The following is a 26,412-nucleotide window of genomic DNA, read 5'->3' as shown; positions in this document are numbered from 1 at the left end:
GGAATTCTAATAGATGTAATAATGTAGACCAGAGCCCTATCATTCTGGGATTCTAATAGATGTAATAATGTAGACCAGAGCCCTATCATTCTGGGATTCTAATAGATGTAATAATGTAGACCAGAGCCCTCTGGGATTCTAATAGATGTAATAATGTAGACCAGAGCCCTATCATTCTGGGATTCTAATAGATGTAATAATGTAGACTAGAGCCCTATCTTTCTGGGATTCTAATAGATGTAATAATGTAGACTAGAGCCCTATCATTCTGGGATTCTAATAGATGTAATAATGTAGACCAGAGCCCTCTGGGATTCTAATAGATGTAATAATGTAGACCAGAGCCCTATCATTCTGGGATTCTAATAGATGTAATAATGTAGACCAGAGCCCTATCATTCTGGGATTCTAATAGATGTAATAATGTAGACTAGAGCCCTATCATTCTGGGATTCTAATAGATGTAATAATGTAGACTAGAGCCCTATCATTCTGGGATTCTAATAGATGTAATAATGTAGACCAGAGCCCTCTGGGATTCTAATAGATGTAATAATGTAGACCAGAGCCCTATCATTCTGGGATTCTAATAGATGTAATAATGTAGACCAGAGCCCTATCATTCTGGGATTCTAATAGATGTAATAATGTAGACCAGAGCCCTCTGGGATTCTAATAGATGTAATAATGTAGACCAGAGCCCTCTGGGATTCTAATAGATATAATAATGTAGACCAGAGCCCTCTGGGATTCTAATAGATGTAATAATGTAGACCAGAGCCCTCTGGGATTCTAATAGATGTAATAATGTAGACCAGAGCCCTATCATTCTGGGATTCTAATAGATGTAATAATGTAGACCAGAGCCCTCTGGGATTCTAATAGATGTAATAATGTAGACCAGAGCCCTCTGGGATTCTAATATATGTAATAATGTAGACCAGAGCCCTCTGGGATTCTAATAGATGTAATAATGTAGACCAGAGCCCTCTGGGATTCTAATAGATGTAATAATGTAGACCAGAGCCCTCTGGGATTCTAATAGATGTAATAATGTAGACCAGAGCCCTCTGGGATTCTAATATATGTAATAATGTAGACCAGAGCCCTATCATTCTGGGATTCTAATAGATGTAATAATGTAGACCAGAGCCCTCTGGGATTCTAATATATGTAATAATGTAGACCAGAGCCCTATCATTCTGGGATTCTAATATATGTAATAATGTAGACCAGAGCCCTCTGGGATTCTAATATATGTAATAATGTAGACCAGAGCCCTCTGGGATTCTAATATATGTAATAATGTAGACCAGAGCCCTATCATTCTGGGATTCTAATAGATGTAATAATGTAGACCAGAGCCCTATCATTCTGGGATTCTAATAGATGTAATAATGTAGACCAGAGCCCTATCATTCTGGGATTCTAATAGATGTAATAATGTAGACCAGAGCCCTCTGGGATTCTAATAGATGTAATAATGTAGACCAGAGCCCTATCTTTCTGGGATTCTAATAGATGTAATAATGTAGACCAGAGCCCTATCATTCTGGGATTCTAATAGATGTAATAATGTAGACCAGAGCCCTATCATTCTGGGATTCTAATAGATGTAATAATGTAGACCAGAGCCCTATCTTTCTGGGATTCTAATAGATGTAATAATGTAGACCAGAGCCCTATCATTCTGGGATTCTAATAGATGTAATAATGTAGACCAGAGCCCTATCATTCTGGGATTCTAATAGATGTAATGTAGACCAGAGCCCTATCATTCTGGGATTCTAATAGATATAATAATGTAGACCAGAGCCCTCTGGGATTCTAATAGATGTAATAATGTAGACCAGAGCCCTATCATTCTGGGATTCTAATAGATGTAATAATGTAGACCAGAGCCCTCTGGGATTCTAATAGATGTAATAATGTAGACCAGAGCCCTCTGGAATTCTAATAGATGTAATAATGTAGACCAGAGCCCTATCATTCTGGGATTCTAATAGATGTAATAATGTAGACCAGAGCCCTATCATTCTGGGATTCTAATAGATGTAATAATGTAGACCAGAGCCCTCTGGGATTCTAATAGATGTAATAATGTAGACCAGAGCCCTATCATTCTGGGATTCTAATAGATGTAATAATGTAGACTAGAGCCCTATCTTTCTGGGATTCTAATAGATGTAATAATGTAGACTAGAGCCCTATCATTCTGGGATTCTAATAGATGTAATAATGTAGACCAGAGCCCTCTGGGATTCTAATAGATGTAATAATGTAGACCAGAGCCCTATCATTCTGGGATTCTAATAGATGTAATAATGTAGACCAGAGCCCTATCATTCTGGGATTCTAATAGATGTAATAATGTAGACTAGAGCCCTATCATTCTGGGATTCTAATAGATGTAATAATGTAGACTAGAGCCCTATCATTCTGGGATTCTAATAGATGTAATAATGTAGACCAGAGCCCTCTGGGATTCTAATAGATGTAATAATGTAGACCAGAGCCCTATCATTCTGGGATTCTAATAGATGTAATAATGTAGACCAGAGCCCTATCATTCTGGGATTCTAATAGATGTAATAATGTAGACCAGAGCCCTATCATTCTGGGATTCTAATAGATGTAATAATGTAGACTAGAGTCCTATCATTCTGGGATTCTAATAGATGTAATAATGTAGACTAGAGCCCTATCATTCTGGGATTCTAATAGATGTAATAATGTAGACCAGAGCCCTCTGGGATTCTAATAGATGTAATAATGTAGACTAGAGCCCTATCATTCTGGGATTCTAATAGATGTAATAATGTAGACCAGAGCCCTCTGGGATTCTAATAGATGTAATAATGTAGACCAGAGCCCTCTGGGATTCTAATAGATGTAATAATTTAGACCAGAGCCCTATCATTCTGGGATTCTAATAGATGTAATAATGTAGACCAGAGCCCTATCATTCTGGGATTCTAATAGATGTAATAATGTAGACCAGAGCCCTATCATTCTGGGATTCTAATAGATGTAATAATGTAGACCAGAGCCCTATCTTTCTGGGATTCTAATAGATGTAATAATGTAGACCAGAGCCCTATCATTCTGGGATTCTAATAGATGTAATAATGTAGACCAGAGCCCTATCATTCTGGGATTCTAATAGATGTAATAATGTAGACCAGAGCCCTCTGGGATTCTAATAGATGTAATAATGTAGACCAGAGCCCTATCATTCTGGGATTCTAATAGATGTAATAATGTAGACCAGAGCCCTCTGGGATTCTAATAGATGTAATAATGTAGACCAGAGCCCTATCATTCTGGGATTCTAATAGATGTAATAATGTAGACCAGAGCCCTCTGGGATTCTAATATATGTAATAATGTAGACCAGAGCCCTCTGGGATTCTAATAGATGTAATAATGTAGACCAGAGCCCTCTGGGATTCTAATAGATGTAATAATGTAGACCAGAGCCCTCTGGGATTCTAATAGATGTAATAATGTAGACCAGAGCCCTCTGGGATTCTAATATATGTAATAATGTAGACCAGAGCCCTATCATTCTGGGATTCTAATAGATGTAATAATGTAGACCAGAGCCCTCTGGGATTCTAATATATGTAATAATGTAGACCAGAGCCCTATCATTCTGGGATTCTAATATATGTAATAATGTAGACCAGAGCCCTCTGGGATTCTAATATATGTAATAATGTAGACCAGAGCCCTCTGGGATTCTAATAGATACAATAATGTAGACCAGAGCCCTCTGGGATTCTAATAGATACAATAATGTAGACCAGAGCCCTCTGGGATTCTAATAGATGTAATAATGTAGACCAGAGCCCTATCATTCTGGGATTCTAATAGATGTAATAATGTAGACCAGAGCCCTATCATTCTGGGATTCTAATAGATGTAATAATGTAGACCAGAGCCCTATCATTCTGGGATTCTAATAGATGTAATAATGTAGACCAGAGCCCTCTGGGATTCTAATAGATGTAATAATGTAGACCAGAGCCCTATCATTCTGGGATTCTAATAGATGTAATAATGTAGACCAGAGCCCTCTGGGATTCTAATAGATGTAATAATGTAGACCAGCGCCCTATCATTCTGGGATTCTAATAGATATAATAATGTAGACCAGAGCCCTCTGGGATTCTAATAGATATAATAATGTAGACCAGAGCCCTCTGGGATTCTAATAGATATAATAATGTAGACCAGAGCCCTCTGGGATTCTAATAGATGTAATAATGTAGACCAGAGCCCTATCATTCTGGGATTCTAATAGATGTAATAATGTAGACCAGAGCCCTCTGGGATTCTAATAGATGTAATAATGTAGACCAGAGCCCTCTGGGATTCTAATAGATGTAATAATGTAGACCAGAGCCCTCTGGGATTCTAATAGATATAATAATGTAGACCAGAGCCCTCTGGGATTCTAATAGATGTAATAATGTAGACCAGAGCCCTCTGGGATTCTAATAGATGTAATAATGTAGACCAGAGCCCTATCATTCTGGGATTCTAATAGATGTAATAATGTAGACCAGAGCCCTCTGGGATTCTAATAGATGTAATAATGTAGACCAGAGCCCTCTGGGATTCTAATATATGTAATAATGTAGACCAGAGCCCTCTGGGATTCTAATAGATGTAATAATGTAGACCAGAGCCCTCTGGGATTCTAATAGATGTAATAATGTAGACCAGAGCCCTCTGGGATTCTAATAGATGTAATAATGTAGACCAGAGCCCTCTGGGATTCTAATATATGTAATAATGTAGACCAGAGCCCTATCATTCTGGGATTCTAATAGATGTAATAATGTAGACCAGAGCCCTCTGGGATTCTAATATATGTAATAATGTAGACCAGAGCCCTATCATTCTGGGATTCTAATATATGTAATAATGTAGACCAGAGCCCTCTGGGATTCTAATATATGTAATAATGTAGACCAGAGCCCTCTGGGATTCTAATATATGTAATAATGTAGACCAGAGCCCTATCATTCTGGGATTCTAATAGATGTAATAATGTAGACCAGAGCCCTATCATTCTGGGATTCTAATAGATGTAATAATGTAGACCAGAGCCCTATCATTCTGGGATTCTAATAGATGTAATAATGTAGACCAGAGCCCTCTGGGATTCTAATAGATGTAATAATGTAGACCAGAGCCCTCTGGGATTCTAATAAGCAACCCTTTTGTTATCTGCAGCCCCTCGACTTTAATGCTAGAGACACACACACGCACACACACACGCACACGCACACACACACGCACACACACACACACACACGCACACAGACACGCACACACACACACACGCACACAGACACGCACACACACACACACACACACACGCACACACACACACACACGCACACAGACACGCACACACACACACACACGCACACAGACACGCACACACACACACACACACACACACACACACACACACACGCACACACAGACACACACACACGCACACCGACGCGCACACACACACACGCACGCACACGGACACGCACACACACGCACGCACATGGACACACACACACGCACACGGACACACACACACACGCACGCACACAGACACACACACACACACACACGCACGCACGGACACACACACACGCACACACATGCACGGACACACACACACACGCACGCACACGGACACACACACACACGCACGCACACGGACACACACACACAAACACTCACGGACACACGCACGCACACACACGCACACGCACAAGCACAAGCATACACGCACACACACACACACCCTCCTCTGTCTTCAATCTGCTTATGGGTCTGCTTCTCTCTGTTTCCTTTGAGCCCTCTCTTTTCTGTTCTCTCCATCATTCTCTACCTTCACCGTTCCCTTCATCTTCTTTATTAAAGCACAGGAAAGAGAGAGAGAGAGGGATAGAGGTATTTTCTCCGAGAGGCCAGGCAATAACAGTATGACAGTATGACAACAGTAGATTACATCTTTCTATCACTCCTTTATTTTCTCAGTTGTCCATCTTTCATTTAACAGCAGCCTGTCTTTCTCTCTCCCTCTCTCTATCTCTCCCTCTCTCTCTCCCTCTATCTCTCCCTCTCTCTCTCCCTCTCTCTCTCCCTCACTCTCTCTCCCCCTCTCTCTCTCTCTCACTTTCCCTCTCTCTCGCTCTCTCTCTCTCCACTCGTCTCTCTTCCTCACCCCCTCTCTCCCTCTCCATTTATCTCTCTCTCTCTTTCTCTCTCTCTCTCTTTCTCTCTCCCTCTCTCTCTCTCTTCCTCTCTCGCTCTCTCTCCCTCTCTCTCTCCCTCTCTCGCTATCTCTCTCTCCCTCTCCATTCATCTCTCTCTCTCTCTCCATGTATGTACGTCTCTCTCTCCTCGCTCGCTCTCTCTCTCTCTCTCTCTCTTGTTCTCTCAGACTTCAGTCGTCTCGTGACCTAATTTACTGGCAACCACTGACCACACTTGTAGTCTTCAAACCGATTAAACGGTTAAACCATTACTGAGACCAGAAACCATTACTGAGACCAGAAACCATTACTGAGACCAGAAACCATTACTGAGACCAGAAACCATTACTGAGACCAGAAACCATTACGGAGACCAGAAACCATTACGGAGACCAGAAACCATTACAGAGAGAGACCAGAAACCATTACTGAGACCAGAAACCATTACTGAGACCAGAAACCATTACGGAGACCAGAAACCATTACTGAGACCAGAAACCATTTTGAGACCAGAAACCATTTTGAGACCAGAAACCATTTTGAGACCAGAAACCATTACGGAGACCAGAAACCATTACTGAGACCAGAAACCATTACTGAGACCAGAAACCATTTTGAGACCAGAAACCATTTTGAGACCAGAAACCATTTTGAGACCAGAAACCATTACTGAGACCAGAAACCATTACTGAGACCAGAAACCATTACTGAGACCAGAAACCATTACTGAGACCAGAAACCATTACTGAGACCAGAAACCATTACTGAGACCAGAAACCATTACTGAGACCAGAAACCATTACTGAGACCAGAAACCATTACTGAGACCAGAAACCATTACTGAGACCAGAAACCATTACGGAGACCAGAAACCATTACGGAGACCAGAAACCATTACAGAGAGAGACCAGAAACCATTACTGAGACCAGAAACCATTACTGAGACCAGAAACCATTACGGAGACCAGAAACCATTACGGAGACCAGAAACCATTACGGAGACCAGAAACCATTACTGAGACCATAAACAATTACTGAGACCAGAAACCATTACAGAGAGAGACCAGAAACCATTACTGAGACCAGAAACCATTACTGAGACCAGAAACCATTACGGAGACCAGAAACCATTACTGAGACCAGAAACCATTTTGAGACCAGAAACCATTTTGAGACCAGAAACCATTTTGAGACCAGAAACCATTACGGAGACCAGAAACCATTACTGAGACCAGAAACCATTACTGAGACCAGAAACCATTTTGAGACCAGAAACCATTTTGAGACCAGAAACCATTTTGAGACCAGAAACCATTACTGAGACCAGAAACCATTACTGAGACCAGAAACTTACGGAGAGAGACCAGAAACCATTACTGAGACCAGAAACCATTACTGAGACCAGAAACCATTACTGAGACCAGAAACCATTACTGAGACCAGAAACCATTACTGAGACCAGAAACCATTACTGAGACCAGAAACCATTACGGAGACCAGAAACCATTACGGAGACCAGAAACCATTACAGAGAGAGACCAGAAACCATTACTGAGACCAGAAACCATTACTGAGACCAGAAACCATTACGGAGACCAGAAACCATTACGGAGACCAGAAACCATTACGGAGACCAGAAACCATTACTGAGACCATAAACAATTACTGAGACCAGAAACCATTACAGAGAGAGACCAGAAACCATTACTGAGACCAGAAACCATTACTGAGACCAGAAACCATTACTGAGACCATAAACAATTACTGAGACCAGAAACTTACGGAGAGAGACCAGAAACCATTACTGAGACCAGAAACCATTACTGAGACCAGAAACCATTACTGAGACCAGAAACCATTACTGAGACCAGAAACCATTACTGAGACCAGAAACCATTACTGAGACCAGAAACCATTACGGAGACCAGAAACCATTACGGAGACCAGAAACCATTACAGAGAGAGACCAGAAACCATTACTGAGACCAGAAACCATTACTGAGACCAGAAACCATTACGGAGACCAGAAACCATTACGGAGACCAGAAACCATTACGGAGACCAGAAACCATTACTGAGACCAGAAACAATTACTGAGACCAGAAACCATTACAGAGAGAGACCAGAAACCATTACTGAGACCAGAAACCATTACAGAGAGAGACCAGAAACCATTACTGAGACCAGAAACCATTACTGAGACCAGAAACCATTACTGAGACCAGAAACAAACCAAACTGGATACAAACAGTATGCCAGACAGAGAGGTGAGTCCAGTCCTCCTCTCCGATTCCTCCCCTCCCCTATCCTCTCTTCACCCCCCCCCCTCCTCCTCTCCCCCCACCCCATCCCCTCCTCCTCTCCTCCCCCTCCCTCATCCCCCCCTCCCCTCACCCCCCCTCATCCCCCTCCTCCTCTCCTCCTTTCTCTATAACCCCAGCATGTCAACCATGGTCTGGGGTTGTGTGTGTGTGTGTGTGTGTCTCCTGGGTAACAGTGAATGGAGCCCTGGCAGCTCCTAATAGGTGGTAAAGTGTTGACTTCCAGAGAAATGGACTGAAGCTTTAACCTGGGAGGGAAATTGATCCCATTACCTTGAGCTCTGGCTACTAGGCTGCTAGATTGCTCGCCTCCCATAGGAGAGAGGGGGGGAGAGGGAGGGAGGGAGATAGGAAGAGGAGGGAGGGAAATAGAAATGGGTTGAAAGGAAAAACAGAGAGGGAGAGAAAGAGGCAGAAAAAGATAAGGTAGTGGGGGTTGTGGTCTGGATATAAGAGGGGAGATAAAGACTATGTGATTACAGGTGATCGGATGGCTGTGGGGGTTGTGGTCTGGATATAAGAGGGGAGATAAAGACTATGTGACTACAGGTGATCGGATGGCTGTTGGGGTTGTGGTCTGGATATAAGAGGGGAGATAAAGACTATGTGATTACAGGTGATCGGATGGCTGTTGGGGTTGTGGTCTGGATAAAAGAGGGGAGATAAAGACTATCTGATTACATGTGATCGGATGGCAGTGGGGGTTGTGGTCTGGACTAAAAGACAGACAACGACAGATGAAGTCTGGATAGTTTACTCCGTATCCATGTTGAGCTGATAGCTGGCCTGGACAGGGTGGAGAGGAATGACATGGTCTAGAGGGATGATATGTCCTATACAGGAATACTATCACCAGTAGGTATAGAGGGATATATCCTATACAGAGGTACTATCACTAGTAGGTCTAGAGGGATGATATATCCTATACAGAGATACTATCACTAGTAGGTCTAGAGGGATGATATATCCTATACAGAGGTACTATCACTAGTAGGTCTAGAGGGATGATATATCCTATACAGAGGTACTATCACTAGTAGGTCTAGAGGGATGATATATCCTATACAGAGGTACTATCACTAGTAGGTATAGAGGGATGATATATCCTATACAGAGGTACTATCACTAGTAGGTCTAGAGGGATGATATATCCTATACAGAGGTACTATCACTAGTAGGTATAGAGGGATGATATGTCCTATACAGAGGTACTATCAATAGTAGGTCTAGAGGGATGATATATCATATACAGAGATACTATCACTAGTAGGTCTAGAGGGATGATATGTCCTATACAGAGGTACTATCACTAGTAGGTCTAGCTAGAGGGATGATATGTCCTATACAGAGGTACTATCACTAGTAGGTATAGAGGGATGATATGTCCTATACAGAGATACTATCACTAGCAGGTCTAGAGGGATGATATATCCTATACAGAGGTACTATCACTAGTAGGTCTAGAGGGATGATATGTCCTATACAGAGGTACTATCACTAGTAGGTCTAGCTAGAGGGATGATATGTCCTATACAGAGGTACTATCACTAGTAGGTATAGAGGGATGATATGTCCTATACAGAGGTACTATCACTAGTAGGTCTAGAGGGATGATACGTCCTATACAGAGGTACTATCACTAGTAGGTATAGAGGGATGATATATCCTATACAGAGGTACTATCACTAGTAGGTCTAGAGGGATGATATGTCCTATACAGAGGTACTATCACTAGTAGGTCTAGCTAGAGGGATGATATATCCTATACAGAGGTACTATCACTAGTAGGTCTAGAGGGATGATATGTCCTATACAGAGGTACTATCACTAGTACGTCTAGAGGGATATGTCCTATACAGAGGTACTATCACTAGTAGGTATAGAGGGATGATATATCCTATACAGAGGTACTATCACTAGTAGGTCTAGAGGGATGATATATCCTATACAGAGGTACTATCACTAGTAGGTCTAGAGGGATGATATGTCCTATACAGAGGTACTATCACTAGTAGGTCTGGAGACTTTGCTGTTTGTGGTTTTGGTGCTAGGAAAGTAGAAGCTCACGTTTTCACACAACAAAATGTTACACTGACACAAACAAAGGAGCAACTCTATTCAGGAGACAAATCATAGACGATGTGCTGGTTCACTGAAGTGAGAGTTAGATTAGGGCTCCTTTTGAAACCACAGAATGAACTGGCACAATCTAATACAGACAGACAGACAGACGCATAATGTTATGTTCGTTTTCGGAGATGAACAGTTTACAAAATTTAGCATGACTGATTTTAAATAGCATCATGGATACCATTTGGCTCATTCAACACATGTCCAGACATTTTTAATCAGGTCAAAACACCTGGCTAAAGCAAAAGTTCATTCAAACAGACGTTGTTTTCTTCCACTACAGACCCAATGCATTGTACAACAGTTGCCTAGGATAATCACACAGGCTAGCACATGCGCGCGAACACACACACACACACATTCCCAAACCAGAAGATCCTTATCCATCCATCCTGTATCCTCTAAATACCGTTCTTCTCCCCCTACAGAGCCAATCCACGGTCCCAGACGTCTGGAGGTAGTTGACGTCCAATCGAAACAAGTCACCATTCGCTGGGAGCCGTTCGGCTACAACGTGACGCGTTGTCATAGCTACAACCTGACGGTGCAGTACCGCTCCCGCGTGGCGGGGAAGGACGAGACCCGGGAGGAGGTGTGTTACGACACCCTGGGTCGCGACCCCCAGCACACCATCCACAACCTGACCCCTACACCAACCTGTCAGTCAAACTGGTCCTCAAGAACCCAGAGGGGTCAAAGAGAGCCGAGAGATGGCGCTGCAGACGGATGAAGATGGTGAGTGTTATAACACCTTTAGAATGGTTATAACAAGCTTATGACAGGGTTATGAAGGTGTATAAAATGTGTTAAACAACCCTCAGAGAGCCCAGAGATACAGACAATAAGGATTTGTAACAGCATTATAACGGCGTAATGGTAGTTTAGTTACGACCTGTTTATAACAGCATCATAACGGCGTAATGGTAGTTTAGTTACGACCTGTTTATAACAGCATCATAACGGCGTAATGGTAGTTTAGTTACGACCTGTTTATAACAGCATCATAACGGCGTAATGGTAGTTTAGTTACGACCTGTTTATAACAGCATCATAACGGCGTAATGGTAGTTTAGTTACGACCTGTTTATAACAGCATCATAACGGCGTAATGGTAGTTTAGTTACGACCTGTTCATAACAGCATCATAACGGCGTAATGGTAGTTTAGTTACGACCTGTTCATAACAGCATCATAACGGCGTAATGGTAGTTTAGTTACGACCTGTTCATAACAGCATCATAACGGCGTAATGGTAGTTTAGTTACGACCTGTTTATAACAGCATCATAACGGCGTAATGGTAGTTTAGTTACGACCTGTTTATAACAGCATCATAACGGCGTAATGGTAGTTTAGTTACAACCTGTTTATAACGGCGTAATGGTAGTTTAGTTACGACCTGTTTATAACAGCATCATAACGGCGTAATGGTAGTTTAGTTACGACCTGTTTATAACAGCATCATAACGGCGTAATGGTAGTTTAGTTACGACCTGTTTATAACAGCATCATAACGGCGTAATGGTAGTTTAGTTACGACCTGTTTATAACAGCATCATAACGGCGTAATGGTAGTTTAGTTACGACCTGTTTATAACAGCATCATAACGGCGTAATGGTAGTTTAGTTACGACCTGTTTATAACAGCATCATAACGGCGTAATGGTAGTTTAGTTACGACCTGTTTATAACAGCATCATAACGGCGTAATGGTAGTTTAGTTACGACCTGTTTATAACAGCATCATAACGGCGTAATGGTAGTTTAGTTACGACCTGTTTATAACAGCATCATAACGGCGTAATGGTAGTTTAGTTACGACCTGTTCATAACAGCATCATAACGGCGTAATGGTAGTTTAGTTACGACCTGTTCATAACAGCATCATAACGGCGTAATGGTAGTTTAGTTACGACCTGTTTATAACAGCATCATAACGGCGTAATGGTAGTTTAGTTACGACCTGTTTATAACAGCATCATAACGGCGTAATGGTAGTTTAGTTACGACCTGTTTATAACAGCATCATAACGGCGTAATGGTAGTTTAGTTACGACCTGTTTATAACAGCATCATAACGGCGTAATGGTAGTTTAGTTACGACCTGTTTATAACAGCATCATAACGGCGTAATGGTAGTTTAGTTACGACCTGTTTATAACAGCATCATAACGGCGTAATGGTAGTTTAGTTACGACCTGTTTATAACAGCATCATAACGGCGTAATGGTAGTTTAGTTACGACCTGTTTATAACAGCATCATAACGGCGTAATGGTAGTTTAGTTACGACCTGTTTATAACAGCATCATAACGGCGTAATGGTAGTTTAGTTACGACCTGTTTATAACAGCATCATAACGGCGTAATGGTAGTTTAGTTACGACCTGTTTATAACAGCATCATAACGGCGTAATGGTAGTTTAGTTACGACCTGTTTATAACAGCATCATAACGGCGTAATGGTAGTTTAGTTACGACATGTGTATAACAGCATCATAACGGCGTAATGGTAGTTTAGTTACGACCTGTTTATAACAGCATTATAACAGCGTAATGAAGTGTTTAAAACTCAGAGGGGGGGAAAGAGAGCTCAGAGATGCAAGGGACAGACATAGGACAACATCAAGTGTTATAAAGCATCAGAGTTATGACAGGGTTATGACAGGGTTTACAACAGGGTTATGAGATGGTTACGACAGGGTTACGACGGGGTTACGACAGGATTACGACAGGGTTATGACGGGGTTATGATGGGGTTACGACAGGGTTACGACAGGGTTATGACAGGGTTATGACATGGTTACGACAGGGTTACGACGGGGTTATGACAGGGTTATGACGGGGTTATGACAGGGTTATGACATGGTTATGACAGGGTTACAACGGGGTTACGACGGGGTTATGACGGGGTTATGACGGGGTTATGACAGGGTTATGACAGGGTTATGACAGGGTTATGACATGGTTACGACAGGGTTACGACAGGGTTACGACAGGGTTACGACAGGGTTATGAAATGGTTACAACAGGGTTATGAAATGGTTACAACAGGGTTATGAAATGGTTACGGGAATAAAGCATCAGAGTTATGACAGGGTTATGACAGGGTTACGACAGGGTTATGAGATGGTTACGACAGGGTTACGACGGGGTTACGACAGGATTACGACAGGGTTATGACGGGGTTATGATGGGGTTATGATGGGGTTACGACAGGGTTACGACAGGGTTATGACAGGGTTATGACAGGGTTATGACATGGTTACGACAGGGTTACGACGGGGTTATGACAGGGTTATGACGGGGTTATGACAGGGTTATGACAGGGTTATGACATGGTTACGACAGGGTTACGACGGGGTTATGACAGGGTTATGACATGGTTATGACAGGGTTACAACGGGGTTATGACAGGGTTATGACATGGTTATGACATGGTTACGACAGGGTTACGACAGGGTTACGACAGGGTTACGACAGGGTTATGAAATGGTTACAACAGGGTTATGAAATGGTTACGGGAATCGACAGTAATACTCTGAGGCGTTATAACAGGAACTAATGAACGACAGTAGAGAGATACTGACAGGATGAGAAAGTCTTGTCAGGTCTGTCTCATATATTTTTAGAGGGAATCTTAAAAGGGAGACAACTGTTTCACAGTATCTGACTTGTGGGAGTGTGTGTGTGCGTGTGTGCATGCTCGTGCGTCTGTGTGTGTGCGAGGTTGTGTGTGTTTACAGTCCCACTGGGAGAAGGAAACAGACAGAGATGGGGTGTATCTGTATCTGTTCTAGACTCCCTTTGACAGAAGAAGCCCTCTGTCATTTCATTTCATTTGAAGAAGTAAAATGATCCCTGTCAGTTTGAGAGGATCATGTCTCTCTCTCTCAGGCACACAGGCAGACAGACAGACAGGCAGAGACAGACAGACAGGCAGAGAGACAGACAGACAGGCAGAGAGACAGACAGACAGGCAGAGAGACAGACAGACAGGCAGAGAGACAGACAAACAGGCAGAGAGACAGACAGACAGACAGGCAGAGAGACAGACAGGCAGAGAGACAGGCAGGCAGAGAGACAGGCAGAGAGACAGACAGGCAGAGAGACAGACAGGCAGACAGACAGACAGACAGGCAGAGAGACAGACAGGCAGAGAGACAGGCAGACATACAGACAGACAGACAGAGAGACAGGCAGACAGACAGACAGGCAGAGATACAGGCAGACAGACAGAGAGACAGGCAGACAGACAGAGAGACAGACAGACAGGCAGAGAGACAGGCAGACAGACAGAGAGACAGACAGAGAGACAGACCGGCAGAGAGACAGACCGGCAGAGAGACAGACAGGCAGACAGACAGACAGACAGGCAGAGAGACAGACAGGCAGAGAGACAGACAGGCAGACAGGCAGAGAGACAGACAGGCAGAGAGACAGACAGGCAGATAGACAGGCAGACAGACAAACACACAGGCAGAGAGACAGACAGGCAGACAGGCAGAGAGACAGGCAGACATACAGACAGACAGACAGATAGACAGACATACAGACAGCCAGACAGGCAGAGAGACAGATATGCAGAGAGACAGACAGGCAGAGAGACAGGCAGAGAGACAGACAGGCAGACAGGCAGCGAGACAGACAGGCAGACAGGCAGGCAGAGAGACAGACAGACAGAGAGACAGACAGACAGACAGACAGACAGACAGACAGACAGGCAGAGAGACAGGCAGACAGACAGACAGGCAGACAGACAGAGAGACAGGCAGACAGACAGAGAGACAGACAGGCAGACAGACAGACAGACAGACAGACAGACAGGCAGAGAGACATACAGACAGACAGACAGACAGACGGACAGAGAGACAAGCAGACAGACAGACAGACAGACAGAGAGACAGACAGACAGACAGACAGACAGACAGACAGAGAGACAGACAGGCAGACAGACAGACAGGCAGACAGACAGGCAGACATACAGGCAGACAGACAGACAGACAGGCAGGCAGACAGACAGACAGACCGACCGACAGACAGACAGACAGACAGACAGGCAGAGAGACAGACAGGCAGAGAGACAGACAGACAGACAGACAGACAGACAGACAGACAGACAGACAGACAGACATACATACAGGCAGACAGGCAGGCAGGCAGACAGACAGACAGACAACATATAAAGACAGAGGATGATTGGACAGAGATGGCCCGGCGCCGACAGAGATGGCCGCCTCGCTTCGCGTTCCTAGGAAACTATGCAGTTTTTTGTTTTTTTACGTGTTATTTCTTACATTAGTACCTCAGGTCATCTTAGGTTTCATTACATACAGCCGAGAAGAACTACTGTATATAAGATCAGCGTCAACTCACCATCAGTACGACCAAGAATATGTTTTTCGCGACGCGGATCCTGTGTTCTGCCTTACAAACAGGACAACGGAATGGATCGCATGCAGCGACCCCAAAAAACGACTCCGAAAAAGAGGGAAACGTAGCGGTCTTCTGGTCAGACTACGGAGACGGGCACATCGGGCCCCACTTCCTAGCATTCTTCTTGCCAATGTCCAGTCTCTTGACAACAAGGTTGATGAAATCCGAGCAAGGGTAGCATTCCAGAGGGACATCAGAGACTGTAACGTTCTGTGCTTCACGGAAACATGGCTCACTGGAGAGACGCTATCCGATGCGGTGCAGCCAACGGGTTTCTCCACGCATCGCGCCGACAGAAACAAACACCTTTCTGGTAAGAAGAGGGGTGGGGGTGTATGCCTTATGGCTAACGAGGCATGGTGCGATGAAAGAAACATACAGGAACTCAAATCCTTCTGTTCACCTGATTTAGAATTCCTCACAATCAAATGTAGACCGCATTACCTACCAAGAGAATTCTCTTCGATTATAATCACAGCCGTATATATCCCCCCCCAAGCAGACACATCGATGGCTCTGAACTAACTTTATTTAACTCTTTGCAAACTGGAAACCATTTATCCGGAGGCTGCATTCATCGTTGTTGGGGATTTTAACAAGGCTAATCTGAAAACAAGACTCCCTAAATTTTATCAGCATATCGATTGCGCAACCAGGGGCGGAAAAACCTTGGATCACTGTTACTCTAACTTCCGCGACGCATATAAGGCCCTGCCCCGCCCCCCTTTCGGAAAAGCTGACCACAACTCCATTTTGCTGATACCTGCCTACAGACAAAAGCTAAAAAAAGAAGCTCCCACGCTGAGGTCTGTCCAACGCTGGTCCGACCAAGCTGACTCCACACTCCAAGACTGCTTCCATCACGTGGACTGGGACATGTTTCGTATTGCGTCAAATAACAACATTGACGAATACGCTGATTCGGTGTGCGAGTTCATTAGAACGTGCGTTGAAGATGTCGTTCCCATAGCAACGATTAAAACATTCCCTAACCAGAAACCTTGGATTGATGGCAGCATTCGTGTGAAACTGAAAGCGCGAACCACTGCTTTCAATCAGGGCAAGGTGTCTGGTAACATGACTGAATACAAACAATGCAGCTATTCCCTCCGTAAGGCTATCAAACAAGCTAAGCGTCAGTACAGAGACAAAGTAGAATCCCAATTCAACGGCTCAGACACAAGAGGCATGTGGCAGGGTCTACAGTCAATCACGGACTACAGGAAGAAATCCAGCCCAGTCACGGACCAGGATGTCTTGCTCCCAGGCAGACTAAATAACTTTTTTGCCCGCTTTGAGGACAATACAGTGCCACTGACACTGCCTGCAACGGAAAAATGCGGTCTCTCCTTCACTGCAGCCGAGGTGAGTAAAACATTTAAACGTGTTAACCCTCGCAAGGCTGCAGGCCCAGACGGCATCCCCAGCCGCGCCCTCAGAGCATGCGCAGACCAGCTGGCTGGTGTGTTTACGGACATATTCAATCAATCCCTATACCAGTCTGCTGTTCCCACATGCTTCAAGAGGGCCACCATCGTTCCTGTTCCCAAGAAAGCTAAGGTAACTGAGCTAAACGACTACTACTACTAGCACTCACTTCCGTCATCATGAAGTGCTTTGAGAGACTAGTCAAGGACCATATCACCTCCACCTACCTGACTCCCTAGACCCACTCCAATTTGCTTACCGCTCAAATAGGTCCACAGACGATGCAATCTCAACCACACTGCACACTGCCCTAAACCATCTGGACAAGGGGAATACCTATGTGAGAATGCTGTTCATCGACTACAGCTCGGCATTCAACACCATAGTACCCTCCAAGCTCGTCATCAAGCTCGAGACCCTGGGTCTCGACCCCGCCCTGAGCAACTGGGTACTGGACTTCCTGACGGGCCGCCCCCAGGTGGTGAGGGTAGGTAACAACATCTCCTCCCCGCTGATCCTCAACACTGGGGCCCCACAAGGGTGCGTACTGAGCCCTCTCCTGTACTCCCTGTTCACCCACGACTGCGTGGCCACGCACGCCTCCAACTCAATCATCAAGTTTGCGGACAACACAACAGTGGTAGGCTTGATTACCAACAACGACGAGACGGCCTACAGGGAGGAGGTGAGGGCCCTCGGAGTGTGGTGTCAGGAAAATAACCTCACACTCAACGTCAACAAAACTAAGGAGATGATTGTGGACTTCAGGAAACAGCAGAGGGAACACCCCCTATCCACATCGATGGAACAGTAGTGGAGAGAGTAGCAAGTTTTAAGTTCTTCGGCATACACATCACAGACAAACTGAATTGGTCCACTCACACAGACAGCATCGTGAAGAAGGCGCAGCAGCGCCTCTTCAACCTCAGGAGGCTGAAGAAATTCGGCTTGTCACCAAAAGCACTCACAAACTTCTACAGAGGCACAATCGAGAGCATCCTGGCGGGCTGTATCGCCGCCTGGTACGGCAACTGCTCCGCCCTCAACCGTAAGGCCCTCCAGAGGGTAGTGAGGTCTGCACAACGCATCATCGGGGGCAAACTACCTGCCCTCCAGGACACCTACACCACCCGATGTTACAGGAAGGCCATAAAGATCATCAAGGACATCTACCACCCGAGCCACTGCCTGTTCACCCCGCTATCATCCAGAAGGCGAGGTCAGTACAGGTGCATCAAGCTGGGACCGAGAGACTGAAAAACAGCTTCTATCTCAAGGCCATCAGACTGTTAAACAGCCACCACTAACATTGAGTGGCTGCTGCCAACACACTGACACTGACTCAACTCCAGCCACTTTAATAATGGGAATTGATGGGAAATGTTGTAAATATATCACTAGCCACTTTAAACAATGCTATCTTATATAATGTTACTTACCCTACATTATTCATCTCATATGCATACCTATATACTGTACTCTATATCATCGACTGCATCCTTATGTAATACATGTATCACTAGCCACTTTAACTATGCCACTTTGTTTACATACTCATCTCACATGTATATACTGTACTCGATACCATCTACTGTATCTTGCCTATGCTGCTCTGTACCATCACTCATTCATATATCCTTATGTACATATTCTTTATCCCCTTACACTGTGTATAAGACAGTAGTTTAGGAATTGTTAGTTAGATTACTTGTTGGTTATTACTGCATTGTCGGAACTAGAAGCACAAGCATTTCGCTACACTCGCATTAACATCTGCTAACCATGTGTATGTGACAAATAAAATTTGATTTGATTTGATTTGAGAGATGGAACTGGTAGAGATTTCCCTGGGAGATCGGTTCAGTGATCGACCAGTTTGTTTGTACATTTGGATGGATGTGAGAAGGGAAATTGTTCTTAATTTTTCCCACTCAGTCTCTTCTCATCAAATTACATTCATGAGTATCTCAGTATAATTTGGTGTGTGGCACATTGTGAAGGTTTCAGATCTTATTGCTACTTTTCCACAGGCAGCCCAATTCTTACATTCTGTCATGTTGTTTGGCCATAATCCGACAAAATATCAGAATTGGTGCCGGTGTAAACGCAGCATTAGTGTGATCTGTTAGTTCTAGTCGTATCCTCTCAGAGTATCTGTAACGAAGCGTCTCTCTTATGCATCGTGTGTTCCTGTCCCCCTCAGTACCTGGAGCGGTCCCTCTGGACTCCATCCAGGGCAGTGCTTATGAAGAGAAGATGGTCCTGAAATGGAGAGAGCCAGCCCAGACCTACGGAATCATCACTCAGTACGAGGTCATTTGTGAATTTATTGATTTTTTAAATGAATTTAGTCAATTATCAAACACACAGTCTTTAAAAAAAAATTGTATTGTCCAGCATTCCATTTCTGTAACGGCGTTCTTCGTTTGTCGAAAGAGAGTCGGACCGAAATGCAGCGTGTTGGTTACTCATGTTTTTTAATGAAACAAATGACGAATACATGAAAAATAACTGAGACAAATACAAAACAACAAAACGGAACGTGAAACCTAATTACAGCCTATCTGGTGAAACTACACAGAGACAGGAACAATCACCCACGAAATACACAGTGAAACCCAGGCTACCTAAATACGGTTCCCTATCAGAGACAACAAGAATCACCTGACTCTGATTGAGAACCGCCTCAGGCAGCCAAACCTAAACTAAACACACCCCTAATCAACCACAATCCCAATGCCTACAAAAAACCCAATACGACAACACAGTAACATAAACCCGGGTCACACCCTGGCCTGACCAACTAATTAACTAAAACACAAAATACTAAGACCAAGGCGTGACAATGTCTGTCTCTTCTGGACCCTTGTAGAGATCCACTGAAGCGATACACCTCCTTATTCCTGTTGAACAACCTCAAATGGCCAACAAATCAGAAAATATCTCACAGCCATGTACTTTTCCAGGCCACTAAACGACAGGCTATGTGCCCATGAAATGGTTGTTTATACCCATGCCAGCTAACCAAGCCCCTGAACTATATTTAATGTTGAATATTAGGTAGGTTCTCTACCTTACCACCCCCCCCAAAAAAAAAAAAAAAAAAAAATAGAGGAGAATTAGGCATTGGTCTGAAGCTGAAAAAGAACGGAAATTCACATGAGCACCACAATGCCTACCCCACTCATGCTCTACCAAGGTTTTCCAGCACACAGCTTTGACCTAAAACAGAAACTACTGCATGTTGGTCTATTGCATTTCAAGCAATGTGTGTGCAGGTTACTTAGGATACAAACCTCCCAAACTACCTTTTCAAGCTTTTCTTAAAAATTATATAAAAGCAAGCTTTTAGCTAAATAGGCCTATCTTCTGTCTACCACCTCTACCATGTCACAACACAACTGATTGGCTCAAGCACAGTACATTCCACAAATTAACTTTTGACAAGGCACACCTGTTAATTGAAACGCATTCCAGGTGACTACCTCATGAAGCTGGTTGAGAGAATACCAAGAGTGTGCAAAGCTGTCATCAAGGCAGAGGGTGGCTACCTTGATAAATGTAAAATATAAAATATATTTGTATTTGTTTAACACTTTTATGGTTACTACATGATTCCATATTATATTGTTATTTTATAGTTTTGATTTATTCACTATTATTCTATTATTCTATAATGTAGAACATAGTAAAACATAAAGAAAATCCCTTGAATGACTAGGTGTATCCAAACGTTTGATTGGTACTGTCTATATATACAGTATATATATAACACCTATTCAGCATCGTTCAAACCCTCTTAAGCCTTAGCCCCACCCATCTCTTTAAGCATTCACATGTGAGGCCATGTGCTAAAAAGAGTGAGTATGGTAGTGTCGTCAACAACCAAAGATTTCAAGACTGAAAGTGGTGAAAGTAGAAGCCTAGATTAAGGAAAAACTCTGTGTAAAAATACACTTTATCTCGTCCTTGGCCCATATTCTCATCAAATATTTTTTTTTAATTATTAGATGATTCTTACCCCCCCCCACACACACACATCTAGCTAAGTGGATGGGTCACTACTGTCTAGACATGTTCATGAAATACAATAGATGACCCTAGTCAACCCCAGACACACCTAGCTAACTTGACGGGCCACTACTGTCTAGACATGTTCACCTAGCTAGAAACATAGAAACAGAAAACATAGAAATAAAGAAACTAGAATGCCCACCCTAGTCACACCCTGGCCTAACCAAAATAGAGAATAAAAGCCTCTCTATGGCCAGGGCGTGACAGATTACCAGTTGACAACATGACCTTTGTTTTTACAGAGAGTGCAGTGATCTGTCCTATAAGGAGCATTGGTGGCAAATCTGATGGCCGAATGGTAAAGAACATCTAACCCCTCGAGAGCACCCTTACGTGCCGATCTATAGATTACGTCTCCATAATCTAGCATGTCATCTGAATCAGGGTTATTTTGGCAGCTCGGGTGAAAGAGGAGCGATTACGAAAGAGGAAACCCAGTATAGATTTAACTTTAACCTGCAGCTTTGATATGTGCTGAGAGAAGGACAGTGTACCGTCTAGCCACATTCAGAAGTATTTGTATAAGGTGACTACCTTAAGCTCTAAACCCTCAGAGGTAGTAATCACACCTGTGGGGAGAGGGGCATTCCTCTTACCAAACCACATGACCTTTGTTTTGGAGGTGTTCAGAACAAGGTTAAGGGCAGAGAAAGCTTGTTGGACACTAAGAAAGCTTTGTTTTAGAGTCTTTAACACAAAATCCGGGGAGGGGCCAGCTGAGTATAAGACTGTATCATCTGCATATAAATGGATGAGAGAGCTTCCTACTGTCTGAGCTATGTTGTTGATGTAAATTGAGAAGTGCATGGGGCCTAGGATTGAGCCTTGGGGTACTACCTTGGTGACATACAGTGGCTGAGACAGCAGATGTCCTGACTTAAGACACTGCACTCTTTGAGAGAGTTAGTTAGCAAACCAGGCCAAAGACTCCTCAGAGACACCAATACTCCTTAGCGGTCCCACAAGAATGGAATGGCTACCGTATCAAAAGCTTTGGCCAAGTCAATAAAAATAGCAGCACAACATTGCTTAGAATCAAGGGCAATAGTGAAATCACTGATGACCTTTAAGGTTGCAGTGACACATCCATAACCTGAGCGGAAACCAGATTGCATACCAGAGAGAATACTATAGACATACCAGAGAGAATACTATAGACATACCAGAGAGAATACTATAGACATACCAGAGAGAATACTATAGACATACCAGAGAGAATACTATAGACATACCAGAGAGAATACTATAGACATACCAGAGAGAATACTATAGACATACCAGACAGAATACTATAGACATACCAGAGAGAATACTATAGACATACCAGAGAGAATACTATAGACATACCAGAGAGAATACTATAGACATACCAGAGAGAATACTATAGACATACCAGAGAGAATACCATAGACATACCAGAGAGAATACTATAGACATACCAGACATAGACATACCAGAGAGAATACTATAGACATACCAGAGAGAATACTATAGACATACCAGAGAGAATACTATCGAGAGAGAATACATAGACATACCAGAGAGAATACCATAGACATACCAGAGAGAATACTATAGACATACCAGAGAGAATACTATAGACATACCAGAGATAATACTATAGACATACCAGAGAGAATACCATAGACATACCAGAGAGAATACTATCGACATACCAGAGAGAATACCATAGACATACCAGAGAGAATACCATAGACATACCAGAGAGAATACTATAGACATACCAGAGAGAATACTATCGACATCAAGAGAGCCAGTGATTATTGACACGTTTTTCCAACACGGTTGATAAACAGGGCAACATAGAAATAGGATCAGCTTGATCTCCCCCTTTAAAGAAAGGACAAACTGTGGCTGACTTCCAAGCAATGGGAACCTCCCCAAAGAGGAGAGAGAGGTTATTAAAGGTCACAGATAGGCTTGGTGATGAGGGGCAGCAACCTTAAAGAAGAAAGTGTCTAAACCCTCTGACCCAGATGTTTTTTTGGGGTCAAGTTTAATAATTAAGGAGCTCCTTTAGCACCTCGGACTCAGTGACTGCCTGCAGGGTGAAACTTTGTAGCAGGGCAGGGGAAAGAGAGGGAGAAGCATCGAGGATAGTCATTTTAGAAGGGGTGGGAGATGAGGAAATGTTGGACAGGTACGGAGGCATGGCTGAGTTAAATAGGAATCCTGACTTAATGAAGTGGTGATTAAAGAGCTCAGCCATGTGCTCCTTGTCAGTAACAACCACATCATCAACATGAAGGGACACTTTATTCTCCAGATCTTTTACCGGTTTCCAGAACGTCTTGGACTTAGACCCATAGAGAGAGAAAGAATTATATAATAATATATTTAATATTCCATGAATTATAATCAGCGTTTCCTGATGCTGCAGGACTGTTTTCATTGCTGTGAGAAACTGGCTCAAACTGGCTCAATATGATACATGTAAATCCCACAAACTGAACTCTGGACCTCGAAGCCGGTACCACGGCTTGTTTTAATTGTTCCCCTCTAATCAGGGGACCTTGGACCCCAGGTGGGTGCAATGCTTCCCACATTTGTGCCAAGTCGGCTAGATGTCCTTTGGATGGTTGGCCAATGTTACTAACGTTGGTCTTCTGGATAGCCTGGGTTTATTTCTCATTTGCCTGAACGAGAGCCAGTCAGCCTGAGTATGCGTGTGCAGAGCCATTCTTGAGGTGGAGTAAATCTTCAAGATCACGGGCGAACCGGGGGGCTGAACCTGTTTTTTAAATTCTCGTTTTCATTATGGGGGTGTTTTTGTTAACAATTTCACTGAAATTATCCAATAAGAAGGGTCCAGAGGGGATCAAGCTGATTCTATGCCATTTTACAGAGCTAGGTCATGAAGGAACGCTTGATCATTAAAGGATTTTAGCGAGTTTCTTTGACAAATCAGGGCGGGTCATTTCACTGAGCAGCCATTACGAACACAGGCTGTAACAACAGAAAACAGCAGAAAACACCAGACTGATACCTATCAGGATTATTTGTGAGAATATAAGGCGAGGAGAGTAGCCTTTTTTGGGTGTTTGGAGTCATACCTTGTGGGATTGGTAATAATCTGAGAACGATTTAGGGAGTCCCATTGCTTTAGGACTTGGTCAGGTGGTTAGGTCACCTAGCAGGACAAATTCAGATTTAGTGTAAGGGGCCAGGAGAGATTTTAGGGCAGGTAGGGTACAGGCCAGCGCAACAGTCAACGAAGAGCTATTTGAAAGTGTAATGCTGAAAAGCATTAAATCAAATTGTTTGTGGACAGACTTTGTGGAGACCACCGAGCACTGAAGGTGATCCTCAGTAAAGATTGCCACTCCACCACCTTTGGAAGATCTGTCTTGCCGAAAAAGGTTATAACCAGAAAGGTTAACATCAGCATTCAAAACCCTCTTTCTGAACCACATCTCAGTAATGACCAACACATCTGGATTGGAGCTGTGAACCCACACTTTCAATTGATACATTTTAGACAATATGCGTCTAGTGTTGTAACATGCAGAAAACCAAGGTTTTTACGAGTGCAGAAATCAGTGAAACAAATATCAGACCACAAGTGAGAATTGGGGCTAACAACAGTACATGAGTCAGGGTGTACATACACATTTCCAGATATCATCAGCAGTAAAACAATCAGGGCACGGCAGAGGACAGGGATATGCATCAGATAACAACAAGATCATATTGCACAGCCATTTCATCAAGTAACATGAATACAAAGCCGGCGAGAGGTGGTTCAAATAGGATGGGAGGCCAAGAGTCTGTGTAACCAATAGAGAGTCAGAATCCTGAGTGTGGGAACAAACAGTCTGTCCCACGATTGGGAAAACAAGAAAGTTCATAGTTAACAAAGCATGCAGAAGTCATGAGGCAAGTAGCAAAACAGTTAAAAATGCACAAGAATAAAATATAATGATTTGGGGCTAGCCACAGCAAGTTCAGAGTTACTAGCCCCAACAGTGTGTGTGTGTGCTGGAGGTGAGCGAAAGCTTCGGAGAGAGGGGGAGTGTGGTGGGGGTACTAGACAGGTGGAGACAGACTTGGACAGACGGTGAACAGATCTCCAGGTGGAATCCAAGCAGCATTGCAGCAGGTAACGGGAGTAGGGAGACTATTTTATGTAGCTAGCTAGCTAAACAATGAACCATAATCCTAACCCATAGCTACAGTACACTCTAATTGTTATAGCTAGACACCATGTATGAAATGCTGAAGTAGCAATCTGCAGGTAGCTAAAGCTAACCAACTAAATGGAATGTTAGCTTGCTAGCTAACATTAGGCTATAACTAGCGATGCAGATGGCAGTGCGGAGATACAAATAATATCACTATCACTACGCAGATTGATACAGTCCCTGGTTGCATGTAGATCCTCAGACCAGGCACTGTGATCATTGTTTTAGTCTCAAATGGCACCCTATTCCCTATATAGTGCACTACTTTAGTCCAGAGCCCTATATAACCCTATTCCCTATATAGGGCACTACTTTAGACCAGAGTCCTATGGCACCCTATTCCCTATATAGTGCACTACTTTAGACCAAAGCCCTATGGAACCCTATTCCCTATATAGTGCACTACTTTTCTCCGGGTCCATCGAGTTTTGGTTAAATGTAGTGCACTACAGTATATAGGGGATATGGTTCTATTTGAGACAGTCAGCTTCCCAGACCAGACAGATTCAGTTCCCTGTCTGTCTGTCTGTCTGTCTGTCTGTCTGTCTGTC

General features: G+C 43.4%; 1 pseudogene; it reads left to right on the top strand.

The window, feature by feature from the left end:
- Window positions 1-26,412, top strand: part of LOC135518667 (receptor-type tyrosine-protein phosphatase mu-like) — a 184,536-nt pseudogene that overhangs the window by 127,276 nt on the left and 30,848 nt on the right.

This window comes from Oncorhynchus masou, chromosome 3, assembly GCF_036934945.1.
Source record: "Oncorhynchus masou masou isolate Uvic2021 chromosome 3, UVic_Omas_1.1, whole genome shotgun sequence".
NCBI classification, from domain to species: domain Eukaryota; kingdom Metazoa; phylum Chordata; class Actinopteri; order Salmoniformes; family Salmonidae; genus Oncorhynchus; species Oncorhynchus masou.
The sequence above is the reverse complement of the archived record's forward strand: the minus strand, read 5'-3'. Positions and strand labels throughout refer to the sequence as shown.